The sequence below is a fragment of the Trichechus manatus genome, unplaced genomic scaffold, assembly GCF_000243295.1.
Source record: "Trichechus manatus latirostris isolate Lorelei unplaced genomic scaffold, TriManLat1.0 scaffold00120, whole genome shotgun sequence".
NCBI classification, from domain to species: domain Eukaryota; kingdom Metazoa; phylum Chordata; class Mammalia; order Sirenia; family Trichechidae; genus Trichechus; species Trichechus manatus.
In genome coordinates, this window is record NW_004444056.1 from 2,422,309 (window position 1) to 2,431,603 (window position 9,295).

Here is a 9,295-nt window from a genome sequence, read left to right on the forward strand (position 1 = left end):
CCAAAGTACATGAGACAAGTCTCACCATCCTCGCTTCTGAGGAGCACTCTGGCTATACTTCTTCCAAGATAGATTTGTTCATTCTTCTGGCAGTCCATGGTATATTCAATATCCTTCGTCAACACTATAATTCAAAGGCATCTGTTCTTCTTCGGTCTTCCTTATTCATTGCCAAGCTTTTGCATGCATATGAGGCAACTGAAAGTACCATGGCTTCGGTCAGTCACACCTTAGTCCTCAAAGTGACGTCTTTGCTTTTCAACAATTTAAAGAGGCTTTTTGCAGATTTGCCCAATGCAATAGGTAGTTTGATTTCTTTTAACTATCATTTTATTTATTTATTCATTTATTCTATCGTGCTTTAGGTGAAAGTTTATAGAGCAAATCCATTTCTCATTCAAAAATTTGTACACACATCGTTTCATGACATTGATTGCCATCCCACGTTTTGTCAGCACTCTCTTTCCCTTTCCACCCTGGGTCCCCCAGTTCCATTCATCCTGTTTTCCTGTCCCTTCGCGCCCTCTCCTCTTTGATTTTGGGCAGGTGTTGCCCATTTGATCTCATATACTTGATTGATCTAAGAAGAACCTCATATGTGTTATTGTTTGTTTTATAGGCCTGCCTAATCTTTGGTTCAAAGGTGAGCTTCAGGAGTGGCTTCAATTCTGAGTTAGAAGAATGTCAGGGGACTATGCCATAGTCTTGGGGTTCCTCAAGATCCGATCAGTAAGTCTGGTCTTTTTTGTGAATTTGATCATTTGTTCTACATTTTTCATCCTCTCTGTCTTGGACCGTCTGTTGTAATCCCAGTCAGAGAAGTTGGTAGTGGTAGCTGGACACCATCTAGTTCTTTGCTCTTGGGGTTGTGTAGGCTGTGGTTCATGTCGTCCATTAGTCCTTTGGACTAATTGCTCCTTTGAATCTTTAGTTTTTTTTCACTCTCCTTTGCTCCGGACTACAAGAGACCAACAATTGTATCTTAGATGGCAGCTTGCAAGCTTTTAAGACCCCAGACACTACTCACCAAAGTAGGATGTAGAACATTGTCTTTAAGAACCATGTTGTGCCAATTGATGTAGCTGTCCCCCAAGTCTATTGTCTTTTTCCTTCGAGCCTGGGGACTTCATCCTTTGAGGTGTTTAGTTTTGTCTAAGAGGTTTCCCCAACTGTGCCACTTTTGTGCTTTGTTGTCTATATTAACATATGAGGAGCACCTATAGTCATGTATTTAGAAATTTCCTCCATGAACCTGTATCTGCCAGTGCAGTATGCTCCCTTACCCCCTCCCTCACCTTTTGGCGTATCTATCTAGCTATCTATGTATCCATTCATAGATTATCGTTTGCTGATCTTATTGTTGCAGGATTGTCTATGCTATGGTAGTTAACCACAGTTGTCCTTTATTCCTGCATTCCTCTCAGTGTCCTCTCTTGCCTTGGTCATGTTGTCCTGATTTCTCTCATATCGTGTACTGCTTTTTCCTTCACTCACATTAACACAAGTCTACTCTCTTTTTGCTAATTTTCCCTCCCTCCCGCCCCTAGTAACCATCAAAGAGTTTTTTTTTCCTGTGTGTAAACCTTTTGTTGTTACATTATAAAAGTGGTCTCAGACAATATTTGTCCTTTTGTGATTGACTGATTTCACTCAGCATAATGCTGTCCAGATTCATCCATATTGTGAGATGTTTCACAGATTCGTTATTATTCTTTGTTGTTGTTTAGCATTCCATCATGTGCATGTACCATAGTTTGTTAATCCATTCGTCTGTTGATGGACACTTAGGTTTCTTTCACCTTTTTGCTATTGTGAATAATGCTGCAATGAACATGAGTGTGCATATGTCTATTGGTGTCACAGCTCTTTTTTCTTTAGACAAGATATATACCTAGGGTATATACCTAGGAGTGGGATTGCTAGGGCATATGATATTTCTATTTCTAGTTCTTTAAGGAAGCTCCATACTGTTTTCCATAGTAGTTGTAGTATTTTACATTCCTACTAGCAGTGCATAAGAGTTCCAATCTCCCCACATCCTCGCCAATGTTGATTATTTTCTGTTTTATTGACTAGTGCCAGTAATGTCAGGGTGAGATGGTATCTCATTGTAGTTTTGATTTACATTTCTCTAATTACTAATGATCATGAGCATTTCTTCATATGTTTGTTAGCAGCCTGAGTGTCTTCTTTGGTGAAGCGTCTGTTCATATCCTTTGCCCATTTTTAAATTGGATTATTTGTCTTTTTTTTGTTGAGGTGTTGAAGTTTTCTGTAAATTTTAGAGATTAGATCCTTGTTGGATATGTCATAGCCAATTTTTTTTCCCCCAATCTGTATGTTCTCTGTTTACTCTTTTGGAAAAGTCTTTTGTTACATATAAGTGTTTAGTTTTTAGGAGGTCCCATTTATCTAGCTCATCTTCTTCTATGTGTGCATTTTTAGTTATGTTTGGGAATCTATTTATGCCATATATTAGGGCCCCTAGTGTTGGCCCTAACTTTTCTTTCATGATCTTTATGGTTTTGGGTTTTATATTTAGGTCTTTGATCCATTTTGAATTAGTTTTTGTGTATGATGTGAGGTATGGGTTCTGTTTCATTTTTTTTACAGATGGACATCCAGTTTTGCCAGCACCATTTGTTAAAAAAACTGTTCCTCATACAATAGCCTTTGGTCCTTTGTTGAAGATCAGTGTTCCATAGGTGGATGGATTTATGTCTGAGTTCTTGATTCTGTTCCATTGGTCTATGCATCTGTTGTTATATCAGTGCCAGGCTGTTTTGACTACCGTGGTTGTATAGTAAGTTCTGCGATAAGGTAGTGTGAGGTCTCCTACTTTGTTCTTCTTTTTAAACAAAGCTTTACTTATTTGAGGCCTCTTTCCCTTCCATATAAAGTTAGTGATTAGTTTTTTCATCTCAGTGAAGAATGCTGTTGAGGTTTGAATTGGGATTGCACTATATTTACATATTGCTTTGGATAGTATTGACATTTTCACAACATTAAGGTGTTCTATCCAGGAGCGTGGTATGTTTTTCCATTTATGTAGGCCTCTTTTGGTTTCTTGCAGTAGTGTTTTAGAGTTTTCTTTGTGTAAGTCTTTTATGTCCCTGGTTAGATTTTTTCCTAAATATTTTATCTTTTGGGGGGATATTGTAAATGGTATTGTCTTCCTAATTTCCTTTCCCAGTTCTCTTTGTTAATGTAGAGGAACCCAACTGATTTTTGTATGTTGAGCTCATATCCTGCCACTTTGCTGAATGCTTCTATTAGTTCCAAGAGCTTACTTGAAGAGTCCTTAAGATTTTCTACATATAGGATCATATCATCTGTGGATAGAGATAGTTTTACTTCTTCCTTACCAATGTGGATACACTTTATGTCCTTTTCTTGCCTTATTGCTCTCCTTAGGGCTTCCAATACAATGTTGAATAAAAATGAGATAAAATCTGGTCTTAAAAGCTTGCGAGTGACCATCTAAGATGCATCTATTGGTCCCAACCCACTTGGAGCAAAGGAGAATGAAGAATACAAAAGACAAAGAAAATATTAGCCCAGGAGACAAAAGGGCCACATAAACCAGAGACTTCATCAGCCTGAGACCAGAAGAGCTAGATGGTGCCCAGCTACCACCAATGACTGTCCTGACAGGGAATACAACGGAGAGTCCCTGACAGAGCAGGAGAAAAGTGTGGAGCAGAACTTAAATTCTAGTAAAAAGCCAGACTTAATGATCTGATTGAGACTGGAGGAACCCTTGAAGCCATGGTCCCTGAATGCTATGTTAACCCCGAACTCAAACAATTCCCAAAGCCCAGTCTTCAGACAAAGATTAGGTGGGACTATAAAACATAAAATAATACTCCTGAAGAGTGTGCTTCTTATTTCAAGCAGATGCGCGAGACCAAGTGGGCGGCTCCTGTCCAGAGGCAGGATGAGAAGGCAGGAAGGGCCAGGAGCTGGTTGGATAGACATGGGAAACCCCGGTGGAAAGGATGAGTGTGCTGTCACTTTATAGGGATTGCAACTAGTGTCACATAACAATATGTGTATAAATGTTTCTATGAGGTATTAACCTGAGCTGTAAACTTTCACCTAAAGCACAATTTAAAAAAAAACAGAATGATGATAAAGGGCATGCTTGTCTGGTTCCTGTTCTCAGAGGGAATGTTTTTAGATTCTCTATGTTAACGACAATGTTGGCCTTTGGTATTGTATAAATTTCCTTTATTATGTCGAGGAATTTCCCTTCTATTCTTATTTTGCTGAGAGTTTTTGTCAGGAATGGATGTTGGACTTTATCAAATGCCTTTTCTGCATCGATTGAGATGATCATATGATTCTTGTCCTTTGTTTTATTTATGTGGTGGATTACATTGTTTGGTTTTCTGACGTTGAACCAACCTTGCATGCCTAGTATGAATCCCACTTGGTCACGATGTATTATTTTTTTGATATGCTGTTGTATTCTATTGGCTAGGATTTTGTTGAGAATTTTTGCATCTATATTCATGAGGGATATTGTTCTGTTATTTTCTTTTTTAGTAGTGTCCTTGTCTGGCTTTGGTGTTAGGTTATGCTGGCTTCATAGAATAAATCTGGGAGTTTTCCTTCCTTTTCTGTGTTCTGGAATAGTGTGAGTAGAATTGGTGTCAACTCTTCTCAGAATGTTTGGTAGAATTCTCCAGTGAAGCTGTCAGGACCGGGGCTTTTTTTTTTGTTGGGAATTTTTTTATGATCCCTTCAATTTCTTCTCTTGTTATTGGTCTGTTCAAATATTCTACCTTAGTTTGTGTTAGTTTAGGTAGGTGGTGTGTTTCTAGAAATTTGTCCATTTCCTTTAGTTTTTCAACGTATTCTGTTAAGATCCTTTTTATTTCAGTTGGTTCTGTTGCAATGTCACCTATCTCATTTTTCATTTGGGTTATTTGCATCTTCTCCTGTTTTTCTATTGTCAGTTTGACCAGTGATTTGTCAGTCTTATTAATCCTTTTGAAAAACCTGCTTTTAGTCTCGTTCATTTTTCTATTGTTTTCCTGTTCTCTTTTCATTTATTTGTGCTCTAATTTTTATTATTTCATTTCTGCTGGTGACTGCGGGCTTCTTTTGCTAATCTCTTTCTAATTGTTCAAGTTGTAGGGTTAATGTTTTGATTTTTGCCCTTTCTTCTTTTTTGATGTGTGTGTTTATTGCTATAATTGACCTCTGAGCACTGCTTTTGCCATGTCCCAAAGGGTTTGATATATTGTGTTTTCGTTCTCATTTGATTCTAGGAATTTTTTAATTTCATTTTTGATTTCTTCTATTACTCAGTAGTTTTTAAGCAAGGTGTTATTTTGTTTCCATTTATGAGAATTTTTCCCTTGCTCTTCCTATTACTGATTTCTACCTTTATAGTGTTGTGATCAGAGAAGATACTATGTATTATTTTCATGTTTTTTAATTTGTTGAGGCTTGGTTTGTGGCCTAAAACGTGATCTATTCTGGAGACTGATCCATGAGCACTGGAGAAGAATGTATACTTCGCTGCTGTTGGGTGATGTACTCTGTATATCTCTATGAGGTCAAGTTGGTTGATTGTAGTATTTAGATCTTCTGTTTCTTTGTTGAGCATCTTCCTAGTTGTTCTGTCCTTCGCCAAGAGGTGATATGTTAAAGTGTCCTGGTGTTATTGCGGACGTGTCTATTTCTCTTTTCAGTGCTGTTACAGTTAGTCTGTTTTTGCAGTTTACTTTTTTTAAAATTGTGCTTTAGGTGAAAGTTTACAGCTCAAGTTAATTTCTTTTACAAAAATTTATGCACATATTGTTTTGTGACATTAGTTGCAACCCCCACAATGTGACAGCACACTCTCCTTTCCACCCTGGATTCTCTGTGTCTGTTCTACCAGTTCCTGTCCCTTTCTGCCTTCTCATCCTGCTTTTGTACAGAAGCTGCTCATCTGGTCTCATATATTTGATTCAATTAAGAAGCATGTTCCTCACATGTATTATTTCTTGTTTTATAAGCCTGTCTAATCTTTATGTGCAGAGTGGGCTTTGGGAATGGTTTCAGTTCTGGGTTAACAGACGTCTGGGAGCCATAGTTTTGGGGGTTCCTCCAGTCTCTGTCAGACCATTAAGCCTGGTCTTTTTATGTGAATTTGAATTCTGTTCTACATTTATCTTCTGCTCTGTCTGAGACTTTCTGTACTGTTCCCTGTCATGGTGTTTTCTGTATTTTGAGCTCTGTCGTTGAGTATGTATATATTTATTATGATATTTCCTCTTGGTGGATTGACACTTTAATCATTATATAATGTCTTTCTTTGTCTTTTATAGTGGATTTTGCTGTAAAATCTATTTTATCAGAGATTATTATTGCCACTCCTGCTCTTTTTTGGTTATTGTTTGCTTGATATATCTTTTTCCATTCTTTATGTTTTAGCTTATTTATATCCTTGTGTCTAAGGATTGTCTCTTGCAGGCAGCATATTGATGGGTCATGTTTTTTAATCCATTCTGCCACTCTCTGTCTCTTTACTGGTGCATTTAGGACATTTACATTCAGTGTGATTATCAATAGGTATGAGTTGATTGCTGTCATTTTCCTATGCTTTTTTTTTTCGGTACTGTTGACAGTTTCTTCATTCTGGTTAATTTTCCGTGCTGAGCTTTTTTTTTTTTTTTTTTAATTGTGGGTGGCTTGTTTTTTCATTTCCTTCATTGTTTTTGGTTTTGTGTGTACTGAATCTTTATACTCTCTTCTTTTATATTTTGATGAGTAGGTTTGTTGACTTTCTTTGTGGTTACCCTGAAATCTTCCTAAATTTAAAGCAGTAATTTATTTCTTGATATCTCTTTGACTTCCTCTTCATACGAAAGTTTTAAACCTATACCCTTTATTCTCCCTCTATGTTTTGAAGTGGTCATCAGTTACAAATTGATGTCTCTGGTTCCCTGTTTTCTGTCTTTTAGCTTTATTTTATTTTCGAGAGTTCTTTATCTGAGTTGATATCTGTCTTAAGTTGTCATGTGTTTTAATCAGGTTGCTGTCTGATGTGTTGTTAGTTTTCTGCCTGAAGGACTCCTTGTAATATTTCTTGTAAAGTTGGTTTAATTTTTACAAATTCCTTTAATTTCTGTTTATCTGGAAATGTTCTTGTTTCACCATCATTTTTGAGGGATAATTTTGCTGGATATGTAATTCTTGGTTGGTAGTTTTTCTTTCAAGGTTTTATATATGTTATCCCGTTGCCTTCTTACCTGCATGGTTTCTGCTGAGTAGTCTTATCTATGGCCCTTTGTAGGTGATCTTTCATTTTTCCCAGGTTGCTTTCAGGATTCTTTCTCTGTCTTTGGTTTCAGAGAGTTTGATTATGATATGTCTCAGTGTTCTTCTTTTGGGATCTATCCTGTATGGGGTTTGTTGTGCTTCTGGTGTGGTTATCTTCTTGTCTTTCATGATATTAGGGAAGTTTTCTGTCAGCATATCTTCAACAATTCTCTCTGTGCTTTTTCTTGACTGCTGCCTTTCTGGGATTCCAGTCACATGTAAGTTATTCCTCTTAATGGTGTCACACATAGCTCTTAAGCTTTCTTTATTTTTCTTCATTTTTTTGATTGTTTCTCAAACAGATTAGTGTCAAGAGATTGGTCTTCTATTCCACTGATCTTGTCTTCCATTGTTTCAATTCTGTTCCTATGACTTTCCACTGAGTTGTCAATTCCTGTAATTTTATTGTTTAGCATTTGGATTTCTAGTTGCTGTTTCTGCATCATTTCCAGTTGTCTATTTATTTCTTCATTTTGTTCTTGTATTGTATTCCTGAATTCTTCTAGTGTTTTGTCTGTGTTCTCCATAGTTTTGTCTGTGTTTTCTTTGATTCTTTTGAGGACCCTATACACAAGCCCTTTGAATTCCTTATCAGGAAGCCCCATAACCTTTTCTTCCTCAGGGAGGATTTCTGGCTTTTTATTATGGTCACTTGCTAAGGCCATCTTGCCCTGCTTCTTTAGGTGGTTTGCTATTGTCTGTTATCTCTTGGACATTAAGGGGTTATTGTATTTGTTTTTTATTTGTAGAGTTGTTTACTGGGTCCTGTTTTTTTATTTTGTATTGTTTTGGTGATTCCTAGCAGGTGTGGCTGGAGTGGTGCTCTGGTTGCTGGACTGGCCATGATGGAGCACTCCCTACTTGTATTTGGGCTAATGGAGTGGCGGGTAGGTGTGGGAGCTTGGGTCTCTGTTTACTGATGTGAGGCAGCTGAAGGTGGTCTCTGTCTGTCTTCGGTTCCATGGCTCAGGAGTGGGCAATGGTGCTCTCCATGCAGGTGGACCAGCTGATGTGGGTGTAGTGGGCAAGTGGGGGCATACTTGTCACCTCTTGTTGGTTAGGGGGGAGGTGTGGGTGGTAGAAGGGGGACAGCAGGTGGACATTCACACAGTCACTCTACCACCACCTCCTCCTGGGCAGAGGGAGGGAGGAAGGAACAGCAAGTGGATGTTTGCACAGTCTTGCTATATCTGTCTGTTGGTGGCAGAAAGGGAAAGGAAGGTGCAGCAAGTGAGTACATGCACACTCACTCTTCTTCCACCCTGCACTGGGAGGAAAAGGCCTTTGGGGGGATGCGCATGTAGTCGTAGCTCCTCTGCCCCTTGCTGGGTGGGTTAAGGGATGGAATTGTGTCTGGCAGATGCATGCGCAATGGTGCTGCTTCGCCGCAGGACAGGGGAGGGAGGAAGGGGCCATAGGAGGATGCATGTGCAGTCACATCTCCTCTGCTCCTTGCAGGGTGGGTTCAGGGATGGAGTTGAGCCTGGTGATACGGGCACAGTGGTATTGCCTCGCATCTGGAGGTAGAGGGTGGGAGAGGGAGGAAGGGGCTGCAGGGGGATGTACACACAATCACCGCCCTTCTGCCCCTCACTGGGCAGGTTCAGGGATGAAGTCGCGCCTGGCAGATGGGTGCACTGTAGTGCAGCCTCAAGTCAGGTGGGGGGAGGGAGGAAGGGGCTGTGGTGGGATGGGTGCATAGTCATAGCTCCTTCATTTTATTTCTTGATTGCTGCTTCCATGGCTGTTGATGGTGGGTCCAAGTAAAATGAAATCCTTTACAACTTCAATATTTACTTCATATAACATGACTTGTTGCTCATGGTCCACTTATGAGGATTTTTGTTTTCTTTATATTGAGGTGTAATCCATACTGAAGCTGCAATTTTTGATCTTCATCAGTAAGTGCTTCAAGTCCTCTTCACTTTCAGCAAGCAAGGTTGTGTCATCTGCATATCACAGGTTGTTAATGAGTCTT